Genomic DNA, 24,401 nt, shown 5'->3' on the forward strand with positions numbered 1-24,401 from the left:
CTTGGTAGCCAAATTGGAAATACTTGAATAGTTTCAGGGTATAAGATTAGAAAGTGGTTCTTTCAAAATTGGCATCATTGAAATAAGCCTATCCTTAGAAATATTTGTAAATATATTTGGTACATCAAAATAAAAGCTGCTGCTGTTTACATCAGGACAAACTTCTTATCCAAAAGAAAAGGATTTCTTTCAGGTTATTAGAAAATGGCACCACTAATTATTATCGAGTTTATTCTAGAAAGTTCTTATTTGCTACTGCATAGTATCAAATTTGTGTTGCTGATTAATTGCAAAATACTAAATATTGTTCATTGGTAAATGGTAGTTTCACAAAAGGAACTCTAAGTCAAACTGCTAATGGCTCTATCTAGATTTCTGAAACACCTGGTTAATAAGGGTAATTATCTTTAGGAATGACTACATAACTATCTTTTTTAAATGTTCATATTATCATATAAATTTTCCCTTTAAAGCAAATCTCTAAAATCCATAATTAGCCACAAATCTCAAAATACCTCAGATAATATTTAGAAAAGTATGGTAGCTAGATATATAAATAAATAAAAATAAATGATTCAATCATAAATCATTTAAAAAATATTCCACAAAAAATTTAAGTATTTACAATGGAAATATTCCTTTATAAGGCAATATCTGTGCATCATATACCCAATTAGCTTCCAGATTGGTAATGGGAATATTTTCATTTCTAAACCAATCCTAATCAATTTATATTGTGACTGTGTTTCCAAAGTACCCCATAGTCCACAGTTGCCAAGATCTTTATGCATTGTATTAAATAATCATTCTAACTGAGCAGCAGAATTTCAAGAGTGTTTCAGACACCATCCCCTCTCACAGCAATAATGACCATAAACCATTTTGGACCTGATGGATATGTTTATGGCATTGATTATGGTGATGATTTCAAGGGTGTGTGCTTATCTCCAAACTCATTAAGTTGTAAATATTAAATACTTAAGCTTTGTATGTGTCAACTGTATCTCAATAAAGTGTTTTATTTTTAAATAATAGCCACAAACAAATATACATTTGCATTTTGGCTATTTTCATACATATCAAATAATTCACTATACATTACAAGGTTACAGTTGCTGAATATAAAGTTTTCATAATCATGGACAGCATAGTGAAACATTTAATCTTGGGCTTAAAGTAAGTAGGTAACTTTGGAAAAATCACTTTACCTCTTTGTGCCTCTATAAAATTAGCATAATTATTACCTGGCCTATGCAGGGGTTGTTGTGAGTCTCAAATAAGTTAACACATAGTGCTATGAAGCGTTCCATTACCTTATAAATGCAAGGGATTAGTTCTGCTTTATGGGTAAGAGGAAGTAGTAGCAGCTGTCACCTTGAGCCTGACCTTGAAATGTAGGACAGGACTTACCATAGCAAATGCATGTCAATTAGTCTTTTTCCCAAGCATACCTGAGCTCACTTTTGATTATGACACTGTCTCTGGAAGTTTTATTTTGCTCTGAATGTCTCTATTAAGTTTACTCCAGTGAACCTCCCTTTCTTTGTTCTTTCTATATATGTAATATTCCGGAGGGCAGTGAATTGTGGAGAAACAATTTTATCAACTGAAAACAAAGGTTCTGGTGAGACTGCAGGAACAGTTTTAATAATCAATTGACATTCAGGCTCTGTCCACATAACAAACAAATGACTGGGAAATGAGTAAAGAAATGAGTATATTTCTTTTTTTTCTTTCTTTTTACATCTGCACTTTCAGCATGTGGAAGTTCCCAAGCCAGGGGTTGAATCCTAGCTGCAGCTGGGGCCTAAGCTACAACCAGATCAGATCCGAGCAGCATCTGTCAGTTTACAGCAATGCTGGATCCTTAATCCACTGAGCAAGGCCAAGGATTGAACTTGCATTCTCACAGAGACAATGTTGGGTCCTTAACCAGCTGAGTCACAATGAGAACTCTGATGACAGTTTCTTAGCATGAAAATAATATATATCCTGCACAAAGATAAATCAAAAAACTCATTTCAAGCACTCACATTTGGGGGAGATTGCAAGTCAGATTCTTCCTCTTTAACCATCCTAGTGAGGTATAACCCTTTTTTGCTTTATCTTTATTTTTCTTTTCAAATCTTCAAAACAAGGGTTGTGGGAAGAGAGTGATGAACAGTAAAGATTTACATCTCATATGAGTGGCTTTATATTTTAGGGTAAACTATGTGTAGAGAAAAGAGCAATACGTTTAGCCGAAAAACACAGTAACTGCCTCTTCCTAGTTATATGAATTCAGACAAGTCATTTAACATCATTCGGCTCCAGTTTTATCATCTCTAAGGTAGAGATAATGACTTTTCTCACAGCATTATTATGAGAACATAATTAAAATAATGGATGTATATAAACCTTGCTTTTAGAAGCACTTTATAGCATTATATAAATGTAGGGACTTAAACATTTTGATGTACTGAATATAAATATGTTCTTTGAATTCCCATTGTGGCTTAGCGGTTAACGAACCCAACTAGTATCCATAAGGATGTGGGTTCGATCCCTAGCCTCACTCAGTGGGTTAAGGATCTGCTGTCGCTGTGAGCTGTGGTATGGGTCGCAGATGCATCTCAGATCTGGTATTGCTGTGGCTGTGGTGTAGGCTGGCAGCTGTACCTCCTATATTCAACCCCTTATATGATTTGACCTCCATATACCTCAATGCAGCCCTAAAAAGACAAAAAAAAAAGTAGAAAAAAAAAAGTTTTCCTGACAGGAGTGACCATATTGTTTGATTTTGAAAACACAAAGACAAATGAAAGAATTTATTCCACATTCTATCCCTCCACAGCATTAAGAATTGAGAAAAAAAAAATCACTGTTTTTGTTCTGTGAAATTTAGTCCTAATTTGAAATGTACAGTTTTAGTGCTGGAAATCTAAGAACATGACAATCCAATATAAATTAAAACAAAGACAATAAGGGCTTGAGTATGTGTTTCTCATGCTCTCTTCTTCCTACCTGACTGCTTAGACACCTAACCACTAAAATAACCCTGTCTGATTGTTGGAACTGGCGGATGAGCTCAGATAACAACTGAGATAGTGACATGGTGATTCAGACAGAAGAATATACAGGTTTTGTGATGTTGTGGTTTTTAACCATAGGGCCAGTTAAAGACACAGAAATTTGGGCATCAGCAACTTCTTACCCCCTAAGGATTTGTAGGTGGTTAGTAGGCATGCATAGGTCCCCCCTAAAGTGGAAGGTGAACATTTGAGATTCATAGGCGAATTTCCAAATTATTATGGCAATTGGTGTGTCAGGGCTGCACTGAAAAAAAAAATCAATCCAGCCAAATTAAAGAGTCTAAAAAAGAAGGGGAAAATCTATAAAAGATAATAAATACTGAAATTGACATATAAGAAATGATCTTACCTGTTAATGTGAATGTTAATATGCTAAATTGCCATAGCAAAGGAAAAAAAGCTTTTCAAATTGTGTAAAAAGTACTTTCTACAAGAAAATCTCATAAAATAAGATGACAAAAAAGTTGAAAATAAAAACAGGCAGAGGCAAATGCAAACGATATAAGCATAAGATTGGAAGTATTAATATCAAAGATGGAATATAAGATTAAATGCATCAAATAAGATAAAAAGTGGAATAATTATAGTCTAATCAACATGACTATAGTTTTACGTTCAAAAGGAAACCTCTGTGAATCATTATTAATAACTATGGGACAAGAGCAACAAAGATAATTTAACATTTATAAACATTTTAACATGAAAAATACCAACAGATGCAAAATAGTAGAAAACCATAACCCTCAAGGAGAAATGGATAAACCGCAGCCTCCTCACCGCTCCCCAACCTCCCACAGCACATCCAGCGGCAGCAAGACCCGCAGCATGGCCAAGTCCTCCGTGGTTCTTTTTGTACTCTGGACTCCTGTTCTGGACAGGTTGATTGCACCAGCTGCTGCAGTTCAGAAGGGCCACTACTCCTAGCAGGTGGGCACCGCCACACCAGCCGGATGCTCAGAACACCTCACCTCGAGATCCTGGAGCAGACAGGCAATGCAGCCCGCAAGACTTGGACCACCTCCACCACCTGCAGCTAGCCATCAGCAATGACAAGGAGCTCAACAAACTGCTGGGTGGTGGCCTGTTGATTGCCCAGGGAGGCTTCTGGCCCATCAGCCAGGCCATGCTTCTGCCCAAGAAGACCAGCACCACCTTGGAGTCAAAGGCACCTGTGTGTGGTAGAAATTTTAAATTTTTTTTAATTTTTAAAAATGGAAGTATATATAATTTGTATAATAATCCCAATAAACTTAATATAAAACTTTGATCTCTACAAATAGAGAATACAAATAGCCATGATACATTAAAAGGAATTGATCATGCATGTGGCCACAAAGATGTTAATAATATTAATAATTAAAATAAATAAAATAATAGTATTACTTGCACAAGTCATGGATAAATTTCTAGAAATGTACAATCTCCCAAGGACAGATTGATTACCAGTAATGAAAATGAACTAGTAATTAAAAAAAAAAACACCTCCCAATAAACAAAAGAAAAAGGGAGCCTACAAAATGAAAGAAATTTGCAAATGATATATCTGATAAGGGATTAATATCTAAAATCTACAAAAACTCATAAAACTAAATGTCAAAAAACAAAAACCCAATTTAAAAATGAGCAGAGAAATCTTAAAAAAAGAAATTGCCACAACTACCCCATTCTTTAGCAACATCAGGCAGTAGCCATCAACATCAAGGCAAGATCCTCCAGCTAAGTGATTATGACTAGCTGAAGGCTCAGATGATAGTTAGCATTTTTTAAGCAATAAAGTATTTTGAAATTAATGTATATGCATTGTTTTTAAAGACATAATGCTATTGCACAGTTTAATAGACTACAGTGTAATGTCAATATATTTTTTATGTGCACTGGGAAAGCCAAAATTTCACATGACTCATTTTTTTGCCATATTCACTTTATTGTAGTGTGCTGTAACTGAACGTGCAATATCTTCTAGGTATGCTTGTATTCCATAGACTAGAGATTGTATTTTTTTTCTTTTTTTTTTACCACAATTTAATAAAATTAGCAATCAACAAGAAGACACACTCCTAAACACCTAAAAACACTGTTAAATAAGTGCTGAATCAAGGAAAATAGAAGATGTAAATGATAAATTATTTAAAAGATGATAAAACTGGAAGTTCCCATTGTGGCACAGCAGAAACAAATCCAACTAGTATCCATGAAGATGCAGGTTCGATCCCTGGGCTCACTCAGTGGGGTAAGGATTCGGCATTGCTGTGAGCTGTGATTCAAGTCACAGACATGGCTCAGATCTGGTGTAGCTGTGGCTGTGGCGCAGGCGGGCAGCTGCAGCCCAATTTAGCCCCTAGCCTGGGAACTTCCATAAGCCACAGGTGTGGCCCTAAAAAGCAAAACAAACAAACAAACAAAAAAACAAGCTGAAAAAACTAGGGATACTATTTTATGTAATGCACAAAAAGAATTTAAGAGGAAGAGGAAGATAAACTCTGAAATCAAATATACAATCATACCAAATAGTGAAAAACAGTTGTATAGGTAAATAATTCCAAAATATGCCTATATGAAGAGTGAATATAATGGCATAAGGAAATAGTCAATAAAAATATGTTTCCCAGTTCAATATAACCAAAATTTATAATGGATAGAATGATTTTAAGGCATGACATTTATAAATGCTTCATGTCAGTGTACATATACTGTTTTACTTAGAACATGTTTTTTAAATACATTTTAATTTTATTGCAATATAGTTGACTTACAAGGTTGTGTTAGTTTCAGGCATGCAGTAAAGTGAATTTTATATATATATATATAGTGTGTATATATATATATATATATATATATATATATATAGTGTGTATATATATATATATATATATTTTCATTCCTATCAGTCAGTCTGATATCCTGACCCCAGGTGGCCATTTTCCCCTTTAGGTAGTGTGAAACTAGAACACAATTTTCATTTCAGAAACAAAAATCCAATTTCCAGCATAGAAGCACACCATTACAAATAGACAGCAGCCCTCATATCACTTCAACAGCTTAAATTTCATGGATAAGTTTGTTTTAGTGGCTTTTAAACTTTGACATACTGCATCCTTCCTTCTCACCTCTACTAACAACAACAACAAAAAATAAATGAAATGAATAAGCTGAAACCTCCAAGACCTTTCCAAAAGCCATGTCACTGAGAAAATAAACATTAGAAACAATACTTTATGTAACATTAATATTTTTAAAATATCCAGGTCTTATGTTTTCTCACTCAGTATAAAACTGGGCACAATATAAAAAACATTTACTGGTTCTCAATGAATATTCATTCTTTAGTCCCAACTGGTAGGTCAACAAATGAGGTAGACACCTTTATAATCTTAAAACAGGATTTTCCCAGAATTTAATATTCAGTTCTAGTTGTTAGTCCAAACCTAATAAGTGTCTATTTCATATTTTGATCTTTCTATTTGGATCTCTAACATCTCCTCCATCATCTTCAGATCTTCCTATGAAGCTACCAGAAGAGAACTTCTATAGGTTCCCTCTGTCACATCGACTTACCTGCTTGCATTTGTGCCCATATACTCCATTTCCACTTCCTTTGGCATAAATAAAATAGCAATGCTTCTAGTTAGGCTCAACTCCTTCATTTGTACACTAAACTAATCCCATTCCTCCTTACCTATTTAAAGATATGAATATAACCCTTCTCACCTTTCCCATCAATGTTTCCTTCTCTAATGGGTTACCCTCATCAGCATACAAACACGCTACATAATTATTTATAATTGGCTACACATTGAGCATATACCTGTGTTCAGGGCAGTGATAGAAGCTATGAGAATATCTTTACCCAAGTAAAATGTGTGCCTCTTCCCTTGGAAAAACTTATAGATCCTATATACTGCTTGGCAAACATTACTAACCCTCCTTTATTTTTGCAGAGCTAGTGGGATAAACACAGGTATTATCACCATATCTCATTCTTTTCATCCTCTTTTATCATCATCAGCAGCAGCAGGAAAGCAATTAACATTAAATGGGCATTTATTATATGCAGAGTGCTACACGTATCACATACATTATCTCATTTAATCTTAAAATACCACATGTAGTAGGTATTATTATAAACGAATGGTCATAGACGTTATAAGATTCACCTAAAAAGGCAGACCCAAAATTTGAATTTAAGTCAATCTGATCCCAAAACCTTCTTTTTTAATTACTTTTTTTCTAAAGATGAAACTGAGGCTCAGAGATTAAGTAGCTTGACCATGACTAGTAAAGGAATAGTCTTTCAGCTCTCTTCACTACTAGAATAAAATGATGATCAGAGTGTCACAGAGACACTAGTGTAGGATAAAGAATCAGTGAAGGAATTGAATGGTAATGGTGAAGCCAAGTTCTCGTTCTTGTAAGTATTGTGCTTCATTATTTCTTATCAAAAAGTAATAGGTAAGAATAAGGTAAAACTTACTAGATGATGTTTTTCTTTAGATACACATTATTCATCACTAAATGCTTGCTACCACTTTGACAAATTGATATCAAACTTCAGTCATTTTGATAAAGTCAATGTTTTTTCTTTTAAGTTACTTTTTGACTTTCAAAAATGTCAGGCACTATTGTAGGTTAAAAAGAAAATCCTAGTAGCTACCTAGAAAAAGACAGGTAGGTTGTTGGTTTCACACCTGCTCAAACATAATGGGTCTCCTATGGCATGCCCAATGGATTTGTCCAGGCAGTTAATTTATGGACTCCATATCTTAATGGAATCCATTATTGAAAGGGTTTACATTCTTTAGAGAAGTCTGTTGCCTTTTAACAACAGGCTCTACCTCCTTGTTGAAATTGCTAATAAATCTGAGATTAATAATATAATATATCTTTTCTATATCTTTAAGTCACTTCCAACTCTTACTCTGTTTGGCCAACTTCCAAAAGGAACATGCAGGCAACAGTGTTCACATCACATTATGTCAATGATTTCATTATTCTTAACCATAGGTACTGTTATGCACCCTCTCCTCCTGCCCTGACCTAGCTCTACATGAACACCAAATCCCTTGCTTATGTTAAAGCTTTCAGAAAAAGCAACTCCTACCACACCCCTGCCCCCCCGCAAAAGTAGGGGAATACTGCCCTTTAATAGTTAGTTGTGATTTATGGAAAATAAAAGATATGGAGTCCATAACTTAATTGCCCAAACAAAACAAAGGGTTTTGTGCTTCAAAACTAAGAAATCTTAGTGTGCAGAAAACATAAAAATGGGCCAGGAGCCTTGAGCTCTTGTCTTTCCTTTCAGTATTTTGATTTGTGTATTTTTATCCCCTAGGTATCCCCCATCCACTCCTAACATGGGAGAATTTCCTATACATTCTTTCTCATCTTAACCTCATGCCAGGGTACTTTGCTTGATGATAGGAGTTGGGGTCTAGCCATCCCATACACCTGGAGCAGCTGAAGAGGAGTGAAAAACATCATTTGCTAAATATGAAACAATGCTTAGAGAGGTGTTAGAAGGTGTCAAATGGGCCAAAGAAGTACCTTTCTTCTCTATGTGAAGAAGAGACTTCAGGATTTTTCCCTATCATCAATTACATATTTTCCCACTGCCTCCAATTTAGGAAGAAAATATTGAGTCAAAAGAAAGGGACATTATTTGTTCAAACTCTGGGTCAATTGTCTTACCTAAAAATTTTGTGAATATCAATATAGAAAAGATAGTTACTGATTGTATTTTCAACAGTGCCACCCAAATGTTAGGTATTCATATAACTCTAACATTGTGCCTATTGGCCCATCTGTTCAATGGACACTTGCCCACTACAAAAAGATGTTTTAAGAATAAATGTGCTCTTTTGATGAATCTAACCAATTACTACTACTCTCCTCTCTGGCTTGATAGTATAAGAGCCTTGGAGAGAGATATAATTATTGTTACAAACCTAATGCTTTCCATTTTCTGAATTGAGGCAAAACCCATTGAATTTGCAGAGAATGTCCCTGAAGCAAAAAGTAACAGCTGGGCTCTCTTTGGTAATGGGTCTTCAGCACTGAAAAACAAAATCCAGCATTTAAATTGCATAAATGAGTGACTAATAGGGCTTGATATCTCACAGAGTACAAAAGTCATCTATCAATAGTGAATATTTTATCATGATGAGAGTAGGATGTGAGAAGAATTCCAGGGCTCTGTTTTAGAAATTGTGCCTCTTCTGCTCATTCGCACCTCTTCAAGAAGCAAGGAAATATGTAAAGAATAAAAACTGAGACAACCATCCACATCATCCACCAGAAAGAATATCTGTAATTGAATGCTTTAAAATGATTTTTCAGGCATTTAGGTGTTATTTTTAAGTGGGGGTAAATGCAACTGGTATCTTAAATGTTTTCAAAGCTCTTGGCAAAAAAAAAAAAATGTATCTTTTTTGCAAACTCACTGATATACTTTAATTGATTACTAAATTCTCAAACTTGAGTATTCACCAAAATTACCTGGAGGGCTTAAGGCAGATTACTGGGCCTCAGCTTCAGAGTTTTTGATTTAATGGGTGTAAAGTGGGAACCAAGCACTTGCATTTCTTGTAAATTCCCAAGTGATTATGCTGATATGGGACCAATGACCTACAAGGATAACATTTGAAAAATCACTGGATTAAAAGAAAACGTTGTTGATATTAATGGGTATGGTAATGACAACTTGTAATTATCTAACATAGCAATATACTTTCAAATGGCTTATAGCCAAATATGTCTTCTCATGTGTCACTCTAAATATGTCTGTGTAGTAGAAACAGGGAGAAATCATTACCCTAATTTTAGAGATAATAACTTGAAGCCTTGTTTATGTAATTATTTGTGGGGAAATTATAGAATCAAAACTGCTATGAGGTACCACCTCACACCTGTCAGAATGGTCATCATTAACAAGTCAAATAACAAATGCTGGACAGGATGTGTAGAAAGGGGAACCCTCATGCAGGGTTGGTAGGAATGTAAATTGGTACGACCACTATGGAAAACAGTATGGAGGTTCCTCAGAAAACTAAATATAGAACTCACATATGATCCAGCAATCCCACTCCTGGACATATATCTGGACAAAACTTTCATTGAAAAAGATACATGCACCCCTGTGTTCATTGCAGCACTATTCACAATAGCCAAGACGTGGGAACAACCTAAATGTCCATCTACAGTTGAGTGGATTAAGAAGATGTGATACATATATACAGTGGAAAAATACTCAGCCATAAAAAGAATGAAATAATGCCATTTGTGGCAACATGGATGAAATTAAGACTCTCATACTAAGTGAAGTAAGTCAGAAAAAGACAAACACCATATGATACCACTTATATCTGGAATCTAATATACCACACAAATGAACCTTTCCACAGAAAATAAACTCATGGACTTGGAGAACAGGCTTGTTCGTTGCCAAGGGGGAGTGGGAAGGAGTGGGATGAACTAAGAGTCTGGAGTCAATAGATGCAAACTATTGCATTTGGGATGGATAAGCAATGAGATCCTGCTGTATAGCACAGGGAACTATATGTAGTCACTTGTGATGGAACATGATGGAGGATAATGTGAGAGAAAGAATGTATATATGTGTTTGTGTGGCTGGGTCACTTCGCTGTACAGTAGAAAATTGACAGACCACTGCAAATCAACTATAATGGAAAAAATAAAAATCATAAAAATAAAACTAAATAGGCAAAAAAAAAGGAATATGAGTTCCTATTGTCTAAGTACTGCCGCCTAAGAGCCCCCCACCACACACACATGGAAGTCCAGATTTTGAAAGGGAAGGCTTTATTAAAGGGGGCTATTGCAATAGGAAGATACTCAAAGACCAAGCCAAAGAAAGCATATAAGCAGAGACTGTTGGATAGATGTCTGGGAAAGAAGAGGAGTTGCTAAAACCTGCTAGAGGAACCTTAAAGCTTAACAAATTACATCAAATATTTCAAAAATAGGAAAAATGAGGCAGGAAATGTTTGTGCACAGAGTGGAGTTCTATACCTGAGATGGAACAAACAAGTTAAAGTGTGAGAAGTTCACATAAGTTTAGAGCCTAGATGTCCTTGTCCAAACAGCCTAACTTATGCCAGGCACAAAGGCTGATTATCCTTGTCACTCTTGAACTGACTGGGATATCCTCAGAAGTAAAAGTTGCAATCTTCTATTTCATATGAAGATTTACTGTTGTTTCTACTTGCAAGTAAGGATTTAATTGAATCAGAACTTTGAGGAAGCAATGCTATACTTGGGATGATTTTCATTTTTCTTCCTCTTATATAAAGATGGTTTTCCAGAAGGAAAAAAAAAATCAATCGGTTTGTACTTGCATGTGTGTGTGGTATGGGGAGCTCATAGGCAGTGGCAATTAGACAAGAAAAACTATCATATTCTATAATACCCCTGAATTCTCACCTTGGCTTTTCTTTAACATCGTTTTCAACATTAAACAAGTAAGAAGATAGTAGGAGAAAACTAGTTTTGGTTTGAGAAACTTTTCCCATATATCTAGACTTAGCTGATAGCCATTATCAATTTTGAGAAAAACTTTCAGGAAAAGGAACTCCTACATATAAAGTTATATGTATTTATCTGTTAGCCTTTATATCAATTATGCTATGGCTATTTACATGGAGTTTTGTAATCTAGAGAGGTCTCAATTTTTGCAAATTAGAATGGTAGAGCCAGTTTGATTAGGTCCCATTGGTTTCTTTTTGCTCTTATTTCTGTTGCTTTGGGAGACTGACCTGAGAAAACATTTGTAAGGTTGATGTCAGAGAATGTTTTGCCTGTGTTCTCTTCCAGGAGTTTGATGGTGTCTTGTCTTATGTTTAACTCTTTAAGCCATTTTGAGTTTATTTTTGTGCATGGTGTGAGGGTGTGTTCTAGTCTCATTGATTTGCATGTAGCTGTCTTTTTCCCAATTTATGTTCCTGCCTCTGTTGTGAATGATTAGTTGACTGTATGTGTCTGGGTTTATTCTGTTTTCTCTATTCTGTTCCATTGGTCTATATATCTGTTTTGGTACCAGTACCACACTGTCTTGATGACTGTGGCTTTGTAATATTTCTTGAAGTCTGGGAGAGTTATGCCTCCTGCTTGGTTTTTGTTTCTCAGGATTGCTTTTGCAATTCTGGGTCTTTTGTGATTCCATATGAATTTTTGGATTGTTTGTTCTAGTTCTGTGAAAAATGTCATGGGTAATTTGATAGGGATTGCATTGAATCTGTACATTGCTTTGGGTAGTATAGCCATTTTTACAATATTAATTTTTCTAACCCAGGAGCATGGAATATCTTTCCATTTTGTTACATCTTCTATAATTTCCTTGATTAATGTTTTATAGTTCTCAGCATATAAGTTCCTTACCTCCTTGGTCAGGTGTATTCCCAGATATTTAATTTTTGGGGGTGCAATTTTAAAAGGTATTGTATTTTTGGTATTCCTTTTCTAATATTTCATTGTTAGTATGCAGAAATGCAACTTATTTCTGAACATTAATCTTGACAAGCTTTTGCACAGCAAAGGAAACCAAAAAGAAAACAAAAAGACAACTTACAGAATGGGAGAAAATAGTTTCAAATGATGCAACTGACAAGGGCTTCATCTCTAGAATATGCAAACAACTTATACAACTAAACAGCAAAAAGGCCAGCAACGCAATTGAAAAACGGGTAAAAGCCCTGAATAGACATTTCTCCAAGGAAGATATACAGATGGCCAACAAGCACTTGAAACAATGCTCAACATCACTGAGTATTAGAGAAATGCAAATCAAAACTACCACAAGATACCACCTCACACCAGTCAGAAGGGCCATCATTAAGAAGTCCACAAATAACAAATGCTGGAGGGGGTGTGGAGAAAAGGGAACCCTCCTGCACTGCTGGTGGGAATGTAAGCTGGTACAACCATTATGGAGATCAGTATGGGGATACCTTAGAAAACTATACATAGAACTACCATATGACCCTGAAATACCACTCTTGGGCATATATCCAGACAAAACTCTGCTTAAAAGGACATATGCATCACATGTTCATTGCAGCACTATTCACAATAGCCAAGACATGGAAACAACCCAAATGTCCACTGACGGATGATTGGGTTAGTAAGATGTGTTATATATACACAATGGAATATTACTCAGCCATAAAAAAGAATGACATAATGCCATTTGCAGCAACATGGATGGAACTAGAGGCTCTCAGACTGAGTGAAGTAAGTCAGAAAGAGAAAGACAAATACCATATGATATCACTTATATCTGGAATCTAGTATACTGCACAAATGAACTTTTCCACAGCAAAGAAAATCATGGACTTGGAGAATAGTCTTGTGGTTGCCAAGGGGAAAGGGGAGGGAGTTGGAGGGGCTGGGAGCTTGGGGTAAATAGATACAGAATGTTGCCTTCAGGATGGACTAGCGATGGGATCCTACTGTGTAGCACTGGGAACTCTGTGTAGTTAATTATGATGGAACATGTAATATGAGAGAAAAGAATGTATACATGTAAGTGCAACTGGGTCACCATGCTGTACAGTAGAAATATATATATATATATTACATATATATATATATATATATATATAAGATTTTTTAAAAGAATGGTAGTACCAAAAGAACAGCTAAATTCTCCAAAATTCCTGGAAAAAGTAAACATCCGTGACGTCTAAATGGCCCAAATTCTGATGCTTACTTCAGTTTAGCAGTTTCCCCAATGGATTTAGTTGTGGTCATCAGCATCCATCATGTCGGCAGTCTAAATGAACATACCAGCAATGTCACAGTCTGGTTCATGTACTATCTATAGACACATCCTGAATACCTTTCCTCATCTAACAAACAAATCAGACAAACAGCATCTGTCACATTTGGACCTCGGACCCTTTGTGACATTCTCAAAAAGGATAACACAAAAAAATGCAAAAAGAAACTGGAAAAGGCAAGTAAATCCTCTGGTAAGATAAAAATTCAATGGAATTCTGAAATAATTGCAACTATTTCTTTTGGGCGAGTTTTATTCATCTTTTAGCATTGCTACCTCAAGCTATTTTCTTGTGCTCAATTATTGATATACATCTATGGCATATCATTTTCCAGAACTATATCTATAAAGGAATAAATACTGAAGTAGAAGAATTGTGTTCCTATATGAATTAGTACCTAAGGTGCCAAGTAAGCCAAGATCCAATTAAATATCCTTTGATTGGCATAATCATGAGCAAAGATACTGAATATTTACCTCTGTTAATCATGGAAATAGACATAGGGAATACCAAGTATTCTAGGATGTGTGCATACAATCATTACAAATAATCTGATAAATATCTGTATTCATATTGAGTGTCAAGTTAGTAGTATAGACAATAAATGCTACCAAAATTCTGAAGTCAGAGATATTATTGGGTTGGCCCAATATTTCTAAGAGAAGGTATAGTATATTTAAAGAACATATGCTATTTAGAAAAGTTGATCATAAATAGGAGATATAACAGATCAGAGAAGTAAAGAGAATGACAATAAGAGGCATGTTTTGAACCAGTATGTCTAAAGCAGAGCATTCACATAAAAAAAGTTGTGGGTGAGGAGGTGAAATTATGTTAGCTTCTTTAGTGCCAGGCAATTGTCTATGCCCCTGATTCTGGTCAACTTCTGCCTCATTAGAATTCGACAGCATGATGTGCCAGGTAAAATACAAGCGTTAAAGTTAAGTTCTGGTTCTTCAATTCCTAGATGAATGACCCAACCATTCTTTGCATCTATTTTCTGAAACAAAACACACACCAAAACAAAAACAAAAACAAAAAAGCTAACTGATAACAACAACAAGCACCTATCACTTAGGGCTACTGTGAGGATGAAATGATACATACATGCATACCATGCATACCCTAGCACATAATGAACTTCATTTAATTCAATATATCTTTATTTTTGTAAATATTTGCCATTGGCTACTAATGGCAGAGATAATAGGTAAGTCAAATATACCTCACCATAGGAAAATACCTAATTTATCAAACGATGATGCAGTAGTCATAATCTTTGCTTCTAAAAAGTAGCCTTATACCATTGGAGGAGATATGTAATTTTCCATTGTGATTTAATTTTTACAATTCTCCTATCTCTTGACCATTACTATTATTTTTTAAGTTCACAAAATTCCTTTTCATAACATAGAGACTCTCAGGGCTGAAAAAGGCCCTCAGTGTTATTTATATACTATCCATTTTTGTTTGAACAGTTTTACCTACTTGTCTCCATTTTGACAAATATGACAGTGTCAGTGCACCTGTGGAAAGTAAATGTCATTAACCTGAGTTGTTTTATTTCTAAAAGTCATTATAATTGCTCTTCATATGCAATTGGATTTTATTTGAAATGTTATTAAAAATAAGAACCATGATAGAGTCACTCTGCATGGCTTACACCATATATGTATATATATGATTTATCTGGTGAGAACATGGACTATATGATGCTATGGGAATAGAAAACTAGATGAAGTTTCATAAATACACTATTTTCTTGGGTATCCCTGACTCTGCAATTCTGTTCACCTCTCTTAAAATTGTCTACTCCTCCAATCTGCCACAGGTATTCACCTGACAATCCTGTTTCTTTAGCCCCTCTGATTATTTCAGGGCAGCTTAGATTCTATTCCTTTTGAACTCTCATTGCACCTTCTCTATATTTAGGTATATTGATGTTGTGTTTAGACCTAGCAGACTACAAAGCAAACTGATTAAATATCATTATACTCCTTAATAAATGATCTCTTGGGGGTGCCAAGTCATCTTTGTATACTAACACCTAATATAATGCATAGAACACAAGTATTTAATATAAATTTGATGAGTGAATGAATTGATAGAATCAAAGTCACTTTACTTCTCGAGGTTATCACTTTGTTCTCTGTCATTGCCATCACCCCTAATTCTGGGATCTGACAAATTCATTAAAGTGAGGAATAGAGTTGGAGATAAAGCAGGTAGATGATTTAACAAACCCATGTCACAACTAAAGATAGAGATCAAATGGCATATCCTACTGTTTCTGAATTAGAGCATCAACATAAATGGACCTCATATTAAAAGTATGGTGAATAGATCCCCTGGCACTTTCCATGGCAATTCTTAGCAATAAAACAGTTTATCATGGAGATGAGAATTAATCCTATTTGAATACCTCATTGGAATGGGAACCAAACGCCCATCACTGTTGTCTTGCTATAGTCCTGTCACAACAACGTGTGCAGAGAAACAGAGGACAAAGCAAACACCGTTGTTTTCTTCCTCGTTAAATATATTTTCTCGTGGTTTCATCTTATCGAGAATCAGAATTTGCTCTGTGTAATGAGGAACACACTATTAAGCTCCTGCAAAGCTGAGTAAGAGTTTCTTACTGCAATGACTGCTTCAGTAATCACTAGCTGCTGATAGTGAATACAACCAAAATGGGCTATACAGAAAACACAATGGAAGGGACACTGATGTGGCAAGCTAGAAAGATAATTTTAATTGCTCTGGGGTTTCACACTTATAGTCAGAAAAAATAAAGTTTCCCAGTTGATTAAAGAGCAGATCCTTCCATTTAAATAATATTTCTTCTCTAACCCTGGAGGTTATTAAAAGCTTCACTTCTATTACCTTTTTTTTTTTTTTAATCCTCACAGATGCCTTGTAAGGTAGGAAGAATAGGTAGCATTATTCCTTGGAAAAACATGGTTCTTGCCCCAAAGGGACTGATGTTGAATCTGTGGAATGTTTCTTTTATTTCAGAAATTTTAAATGGCCCTCAAGGATTTTAAAATGAAAGTAGAAATCCACAGGAATGCTTTTAAAAATGCCAGTGTTTATAAAAGTGATAGATAATTAGGTGTAGGTTAAAATGGTCTATAGGATGCATGCTAAAGCCAGGAATGTATTTAAGAGAAGCCAAAATAGAAGAAAAAGAAGGCTTTGTAGAAATCAAATAGTAATAGCTCTTAAACAGATGATCCAAGTGCCTAAAACAAGAGAAATGGAAGTAGTACTTAGGGAGGGTCCAAGGAGTACAAGGGCCTAGCTTGTGCTAGGTATTTCACATACCTGTGTTCTGGGTCTTGTATACCTATTTTACAGAGAAGAAACTGAGAGCCAGAGAGGTGAAATAACTACCAAAGCTTATATAGCTAACATGTCATTGATCCAAGACTCAAACTCAGATCTGAATGAAATTAAGAGGGTCTTATTATAAGCCAGTGCAAATCCCCGGGGTTCTAGGGAACTGATAACAATTACTTCTGGGAAAAGTGTATTAATAATGGCTATTCTTATTGATAAATATATTATTATATTGGTAAATATAATATATTAATTGCTAAACATCACATGGTTAGAATAAACCTTTAGTGTTCCATGATGCATAATTTGGTTGCTGATGGTTCCTTTAGTTTTAATTAAACTTTATTATTTGCCTAATCTGTGAATAGTATTGTATGGTGTATTATAATAAACAAGAAGAGAGAAAAGCAATACTGCTAAAAGGAGAAACAGTGTTAGTAGGTGCCTAAATGTGGAAGTGATGTCAGGCAACAGCGAGGGATGGCTTGGAGCAAGATCTTAATTCTCTGCTCAGGAAATGAACCTAGCCACTAGACTAGCTAGAGACTGGAAGCATAATTGCTCTGGTTCTTCCCCCCTGTTGAAAGCAAGAATATTTCAAGGAGGCCAGTACTGTAAATACAGGTATAAAGTTTATTGTTAGAAACACGGTACACCATGTGGGAGAGTCCATAGATAATTAGTCTATTTATGGAAGGCAGAAGCTAAGCAGTAATGTGCACCCAAAGGAATGTGGCTGTGGATATCCCCCTGAATGACAAGCATGCCAGAAAGGTGATTTAAATCCCTTCTATAGGACAATACTTCTGGGTATTTGTTTTCTTTTGACCAATTATCTTGTTTTATCTTTCACACCTGACCAGACCCAGAGCCCTCCCTGATCTATGTGCTTATCTTTGGGCCAAAATGGATTCCAAAGCAAGGCACTGTGGGAAGCTTATCTAGACTTATTATGGTCGGGCACCCCTTCCCTTTCTGACCCAGTGGGGGTGGGAGGGTGGTCTCTCTGCACATGCATAGTTGGAATCTTCCTGACCCTGAGGATGATAAGTATGTGACCTCTTGGTTTTATGCCCAAGCAGGGCTTAGCCCCTTCTTTTGATCCTGTCATTACCATTGTTTAACAAGTTCACAGAAGACAAATACCAGTTATTTGCCTTGTGCCTGTTGTTATTTTTATGTTGAAATATAAATAGATGGCTGGTTGTAAATGTTTGTCCCAAAGCCCACATATCTACTGCCTCAGGAAGTATAAATAAGAGGCTAGTTGTATCTATTTCCTACAAGAGGCAAGTTGTAAATGTCTATCCTGGAGCCCATCTATCTCATGCCTCAGAACCAGGCTTCTTTTTTAAAAGGAAGTCATCTTCTCTTTTTACGTGTAGGAGGTTGTGGCACTGAGCAATCTACCAATGCAAGAGATCAGATGTTAGGGGGCCATTAGGTGATAAACTGAGGCACAGAAAAATGAATCAATTTGCCTGAGATGATACATTTATTTTAGAGGCATTGCTGAGATTAAATCCAGAGTCTCTTTTTTCCCAGTCCCATGCTTATTTCAGGACGATTTCTTCCCTCCCCTCTACTGATTTATAGAGATATTAAAAAGAAATCTATCTTTCATTCATAGGCAGGAACCTAGCTTTTCATCTGAGCCTATTGCCTTGCTTTGCATCCAAGCCTGTTTAACATAAAGTTGATCGGATATTATTTTTCATTAAAGTTTTTGAAAAGGGCAGTTCCTGACCTCCTGCTCCTGCCAGTGGAATGTCTTATGATGTATAATGGGAATGACGTTCCATTGATTGGGTAGCAGGCTCTCCCTGGACCTCTTTGCAGAAGAAGTAAGAGTGTTAAGAAGCCCTCAAGGAAAGTATGACAGAAATAATCTAATCTTTCAAAAGAATATACCAGTATTTGCTGTTCATTGGCATTTTTATATGATATGTTTGTTTGGCAGAGGAGAGAGGAAAGAAAGGACACAAATATGAAGGGTCATTTAAAAACATTGATGGATATTTTTGCAAGGATTATATTCAGAATTTGGATACGAAACACAGTAAAGGCCAAGTGATTGCCCTTAAGGAGCTAAGCATCTAGGAGGAGAGAAGATTGGTTCCAAGAATAACATTTACTTAAGAGGATTTCAGGCCTAGAAGGGAATTTCTTTTCCAAATATCTCAGACTGAGTCCTTTCTAGGCCTCTCTTGGGATTTTTGATTTGGGAAGGTTATTACATAACATGCCATCCAGGTTCCATTTTTGAGCACTTCTAGTCATTAAGTGCACATTCTACTGATGTGAAATCTATTTACATTTCAATCTATTCCTGACCTCTTTTTTTCTGGATGTACATAAAACACATCTTACCTTCTATTTTTATTTATTCATATCTATGAAGACTCCAGCCATGTGCTCTTCTAAGACTCTCTTTCCAAAGCCAAACTCCCTCAGTTCCTCAGTTCTCCAGTGGCATGATTTATTTATCATTCACCATTCTATTCATTCTTCTCTGAATAATAGGATTTTTCTCTAATAATAGGATTCTTCTCTAATAATAGGATTTTTAAAAATATATAACTCAGAACTTAAAACAATATTCTGACCCATTCTGACCAGTTAGGATAAAGGAGACTCATTGCCTCCATTGTTTTGGACATTATATTTCTACTGATGAAGGCTTACATAAAAATTTTATTGTGTGCCACTTCCTATTGCCATTTTATATAAGCTTAGAGTCATTTCAATATCCAATCTTTTCCCCATATAGATTGGTAAAATAAAATGCCTTATACATTTCATTATTTAAACCTACGTGCAGAACTTCACGTTTGTCACTTATATTTCATTGTCTTGATTTCAGAAAGTATTAGTTACACTCTTTACAGATGCAAGGATATAGTCACAGTGAAGTAACAGAGACTGATACAAGTTACCTTCACTACTGGTGGTGTTTATGAGAAAGAAAAATATCTGCAGCATGCATATAAATGCTTATACAATACAAATAACATTGAGTTTTATAACCATGCACAATTAATACATTTGCTGTTTGTGATGTTTCTCTCTTTTTAATGCCTGTTAGTCTGAGAGGTAGTATGCATTAAGATGCATTTATTTACCCTTTTTGAATGTTTGGTTCTCCTCTCTTTGATTTGCAGTTCCACAATTTACAATAAATGGGAACAGCGCCTTGTAGCTTATTCCTTCTTTTGGGAAACAAACCAATATATGCAAGACCTACTTTTAAAAATTCATTAAAATGTTATAGGTGAAATTTTTATGTTTATGAACTAAAATGACATTTGTTTATTTTGTATTCACTGCACTGACATTTAGCATTGTTGAGCTGAATGGTATCAAGTTTATTTACTTTTGAGACTCCATTATAAACAAAAGGAGAAGAAAACGGAATGGCAAATATAATGTAATTTTAGATACTATTCTATTAGCAATAACCTATTTGTCTTTTGATAGAGTTCTCTTAGGGCAAACATCTGGATATTTGAAAACAAGCAGAGGGCTGGGTTAAAGCTAAGGAGAGAATTTTGGCAAAGTAGAGATAATAATAGTAGAATCATGAATTAGAATCTATTCATAATTCAAATATTATTTAACTATTAGACTTTGACTTTATTAGCATTGTTAAAATTCATTGATAAATATCAATTTAAAAATTAGTATATTTTCACAAAATTGCATACTTCATAGGAAACTCCTGTTTGCAAAAGTGGAGTGCCAAACCTGTCACCACTTATAGAACTGGAAATTCCTAAATATATTTTTATTATGGAGATTAATAAAGTAGAACAATGAAATAATAACATTGGTAAATGAAAAATAAATTGAAAGGTTAATTTGAGAATTTACTAGTTGTTCTAACTATGCATGTGCAGATATTCCTTTTATCACAAACAAGATTATCAGTAACTTGAGCATACCCATAGCAATATTCACTAGCTGAATGCTAAACAGAATAGGTGCTCAGTTCATTCATTCATTTTCTCAAAAATTTTTATTGCATTTGATATGTGCTATGTGCCAGATACTAGAGATAAAGCAGTGAAGAAGAGAAACATTTTTGTTCAGTCCATATTTTCATATTTTCACATTTATTGATTGAACTAGTGTTTTCACTTTCATTTGTTATACAGTAAATACCCATGGCACCACCACCCAAATGAAATAAAGTATCACCAAAACTCCCACCCCTCCTCAATCACAACCCCTTCTACCGCTATCTTCCAAAATAGCCATGAAGTTGACTTTTACAGAAATCACCATCTTGCCTTTCTTTATACTTTAATCACCCAGTTTTGCATTGCTAAATGTTATAGCTTAGTTTTACCTACTTTTGAAATTTTTATAAATTAAATCATTTGGGTTTATGATTTAGTATCTTACCTCTTTAACCTAATGTTATGCTTGTTGTATGTAAGTGTAGTTCATTTTCATTGGTATTTATTATGATTCAGCATTTTTAAATGAATATACCTTTCTAGGCTTTTCTCAACATAAAGTTAATGCATGCATTTTTCTTATTGTTTTCCACAATACATATGTTTTACTTATTATGAAACTTCACAAAAATGAAATAATACAGTATCTGCTCTTTTATATCTAGGCTTTTTTCCCCTCAAATAATGCTGTTAGAATTTATCCATGATGGTATGTGTATTAGCAATTCATAGTTTTAAATTTTCTTACAATACTTAATATATTGTGTCTCACAGGTCACTGAGCTCTGTTTATTATTTGTTTCAATTTTTATTTTCTCTCTGTCCTTCAGATAGATAATTTTCATTACCATATCTTCAGTTTAAAAATGTAATTATATGTTTTATAATTGACTATTTAATAATTCATGATCAGATTTGTGTTAAAAATATTGTTCTGGGAGTTCCCATTGTGTCTCAGCAGTAAAGAACTTGATTAGTATCCAGGTTCGATCCCTGGTCCTGACCAGTGGGTTAAGGATCTGGCATTGCCACGAGCTGTGATATATGTCACAGATGCGGCTTGGATCTGTCATTGCTGTTGCCGTGGTGTAGCTGATTCAACCCCTAGCCTGGGAACTTCCATATGCTGCAGGTGTGGCCCTAAAAAGATACAAAAATAAAAAAATAAAATAAAATAAAGACTATTATTCTGGACACAATGTAAATACTGTATTGAATGTTACAAGAATGGAGGCCAGGACAATGGTCAGGACTGGGTTCTAGTGAGATATGATACTGGCCTAAGCTAATTTCAGTAGGAGTAGGAAAAAAGTAGACAGTTTATGAAACGTTAAGGAGAGAATACGACACAATTTGACAACTGGTTGGATGTTAGTAATCAAGGATGAAACTCAGGTTTCTTTTTCTGTGTTAGTCCTTGTCCTCTGAAAAACAATTTAACAGACTAAGAAGTGATGTTTGGTTTTGATCTAGATTTCAGTAGAGAGGTCTGGCCTGGAAGTAGAGAATAGTGTGTGATGGGGGAAGAGGGGCAAACACAGGATTCCTAACATAAAAGACAGAGCAAAGGAAGACGCTCACACAATAGATAAAAGAAGTTGCTTGAGAAGTAGGAATTAAACCAAAAATATAGTGCATTAAACATTATCATCAGTATTAAAAATGGAAGTGAGGTCAAACAAGAATAAAAGGTGTTATTGTATAATACAAAAAAATATGTGAACCTTGATAGCCATGTTGTTAGAAATTGTGAAGAGATGTAGGAAATCTCAGATTGTCATGGGAATAAACCAATTAAAGTTCATTGAGAGAAAAAAAGAAAAGAAAAGAAAAAGGAGTTCCCATCATGGCACAGCGGAAATGTATCTAACTAGGAACCATGAGGTTGTGGGTTCCATCCCTGGCCTCATTCAGTGGGTTAAGGATCCGGCGTTGCTGTGAGCTGTGGTGTAGATAGCAGACACAGCTCGGATTCCTCATTGCTGTGGCTCTTGTGAAGGCCGGCAGCTGTAGCTCCGATTGGACCCCTAGCCTGGGAACCTCCATATGCCGCGAGTGCAGCCCTAAAAAGCAAAAAAAAAGTTCATTGAGAGATAAATGTGAGGTGATGTGGAAATGAGAAATTTTCTATTTTTAACAAGAACTTTGATGATGAAGGGGAGAAAACAGGTAGGTAAGAGAACTGGGGTTATAAGAGATTTTTATTCTTAAAACTGAAAAGACATTATATCAGAATAAAATCAATAAGTGAATGTAGCAATGTGTTCCAAATTAGATCTAAATATGTATACTAATATGAAAAACCCATTGTATTCCTATATACTAGAGGTGTGTAAAATGTCTATTTATACTAACATCAAAATATACAATATCTATGAATTCAACTAACAAAAGATGTCCAAAATTCCCACCCTACAAACTATAAAATGATGCTAAAGAAATTTTCAAAGGCCTAAATAAATGGAGAGCTATAATATGTTTATGAATAAAACAACATTTTAAGATGGAAGTTTTCTCTGAATTTATCTATAGATTCAAGTACAATCAAATGCAAAAAAAAATTCCAGCAGGCTTTTAAAAAATACACATTGGCAAGCTCATTCTAAAATGTATATAGAAATGCAAAGGGCTTAGATTAACCAAAGAAAGATTTTTTTAAAAAAGAAGAAAGTGGGAGGACTTATGCTACCTGATTATAAAATTTACAATAATCTATATTAATCCAGGTAGTTTGGCATTGTTGAAATGAAAGACATATAGTTCGACGGTACAGAATAGAAAGTCCAGAAATAAACCCAAACATACACATTATCAATCAATCTTGACAAAGATGCCAAGGCAAGTCAATGGTGAAAGAAATGTCTTTTCAACAAGCAGTACTGATTCAACTGGATATCCAATAGAAATAAATAAACCCAGACCTTTACCTTGCACCAAATGCAACTATTAAATCTAAATGGATCATGTAACACCTGAAACTACTGAATGTCTAAAGGAAAACATAGGAGAAATCTTTGTGATCCTCATGTAAGTGAAGATTTCTTCAGTAGAACACAAAAAAACACAAACCATAAAGGAAAAAAAAGATTAACTTTCCTTTTAAAAGGACAAAAGACAACCTTCAGAAAAGTAAAAATCAAACCACAAACTGAAAGAAAAATTTTGACACACATAATAATAAAAAGGGAACTTGTATCCAGAATAAAGAACTCATACAACTAAGTAGCAAAATGACAAATAAT

General features: G+C 35.0%; 1 long non-coding RNA gene across 3 annotated transcripts in view; it reads right to left on the reverse strand.

Annotated features, from left to right (window-relative positions):
* Positions 1–990: 990 nt before the first annotated feature.
* The window catches only part of LOC146394753 (uncharacterized), a 617,916-nt gene continuing 594,505 nt past the window's right edge, over positions 991–24,401 (reverse strand). For 2 of the 3 annotated variants that reach the window (XR_014835544.1, XR_014835545.1), the window contains one exon: positions 991–4,240. This is a non-coding gene — a long non-coding RNA (uncharacterized LOC146394753). Of the gene's footprint in view, positions 4,241–9,013; positions 9,122–9,563; positions 9,693–24,401 lie in introns of all 3 variants that reach the window. The other variant, XR_014835547.1, reaches the window with a different exon arrangement.

Source organism: Sus scrofa, chromosome X (assembly GCF_054392235.1).
Source record: "Sus scrofa isolate SSC_HxYL_T2T_F1_AM1 chromosome X, Sscrofa_HxYL_maternal_Yorkshire_Landrace_v2.0, whole genome shotgun sequence".
NCBI lineage: Eukaryota > Metazoa > Chordata > Mammalia > Artiodactyla > Suidae > Sus > Sus scrofa.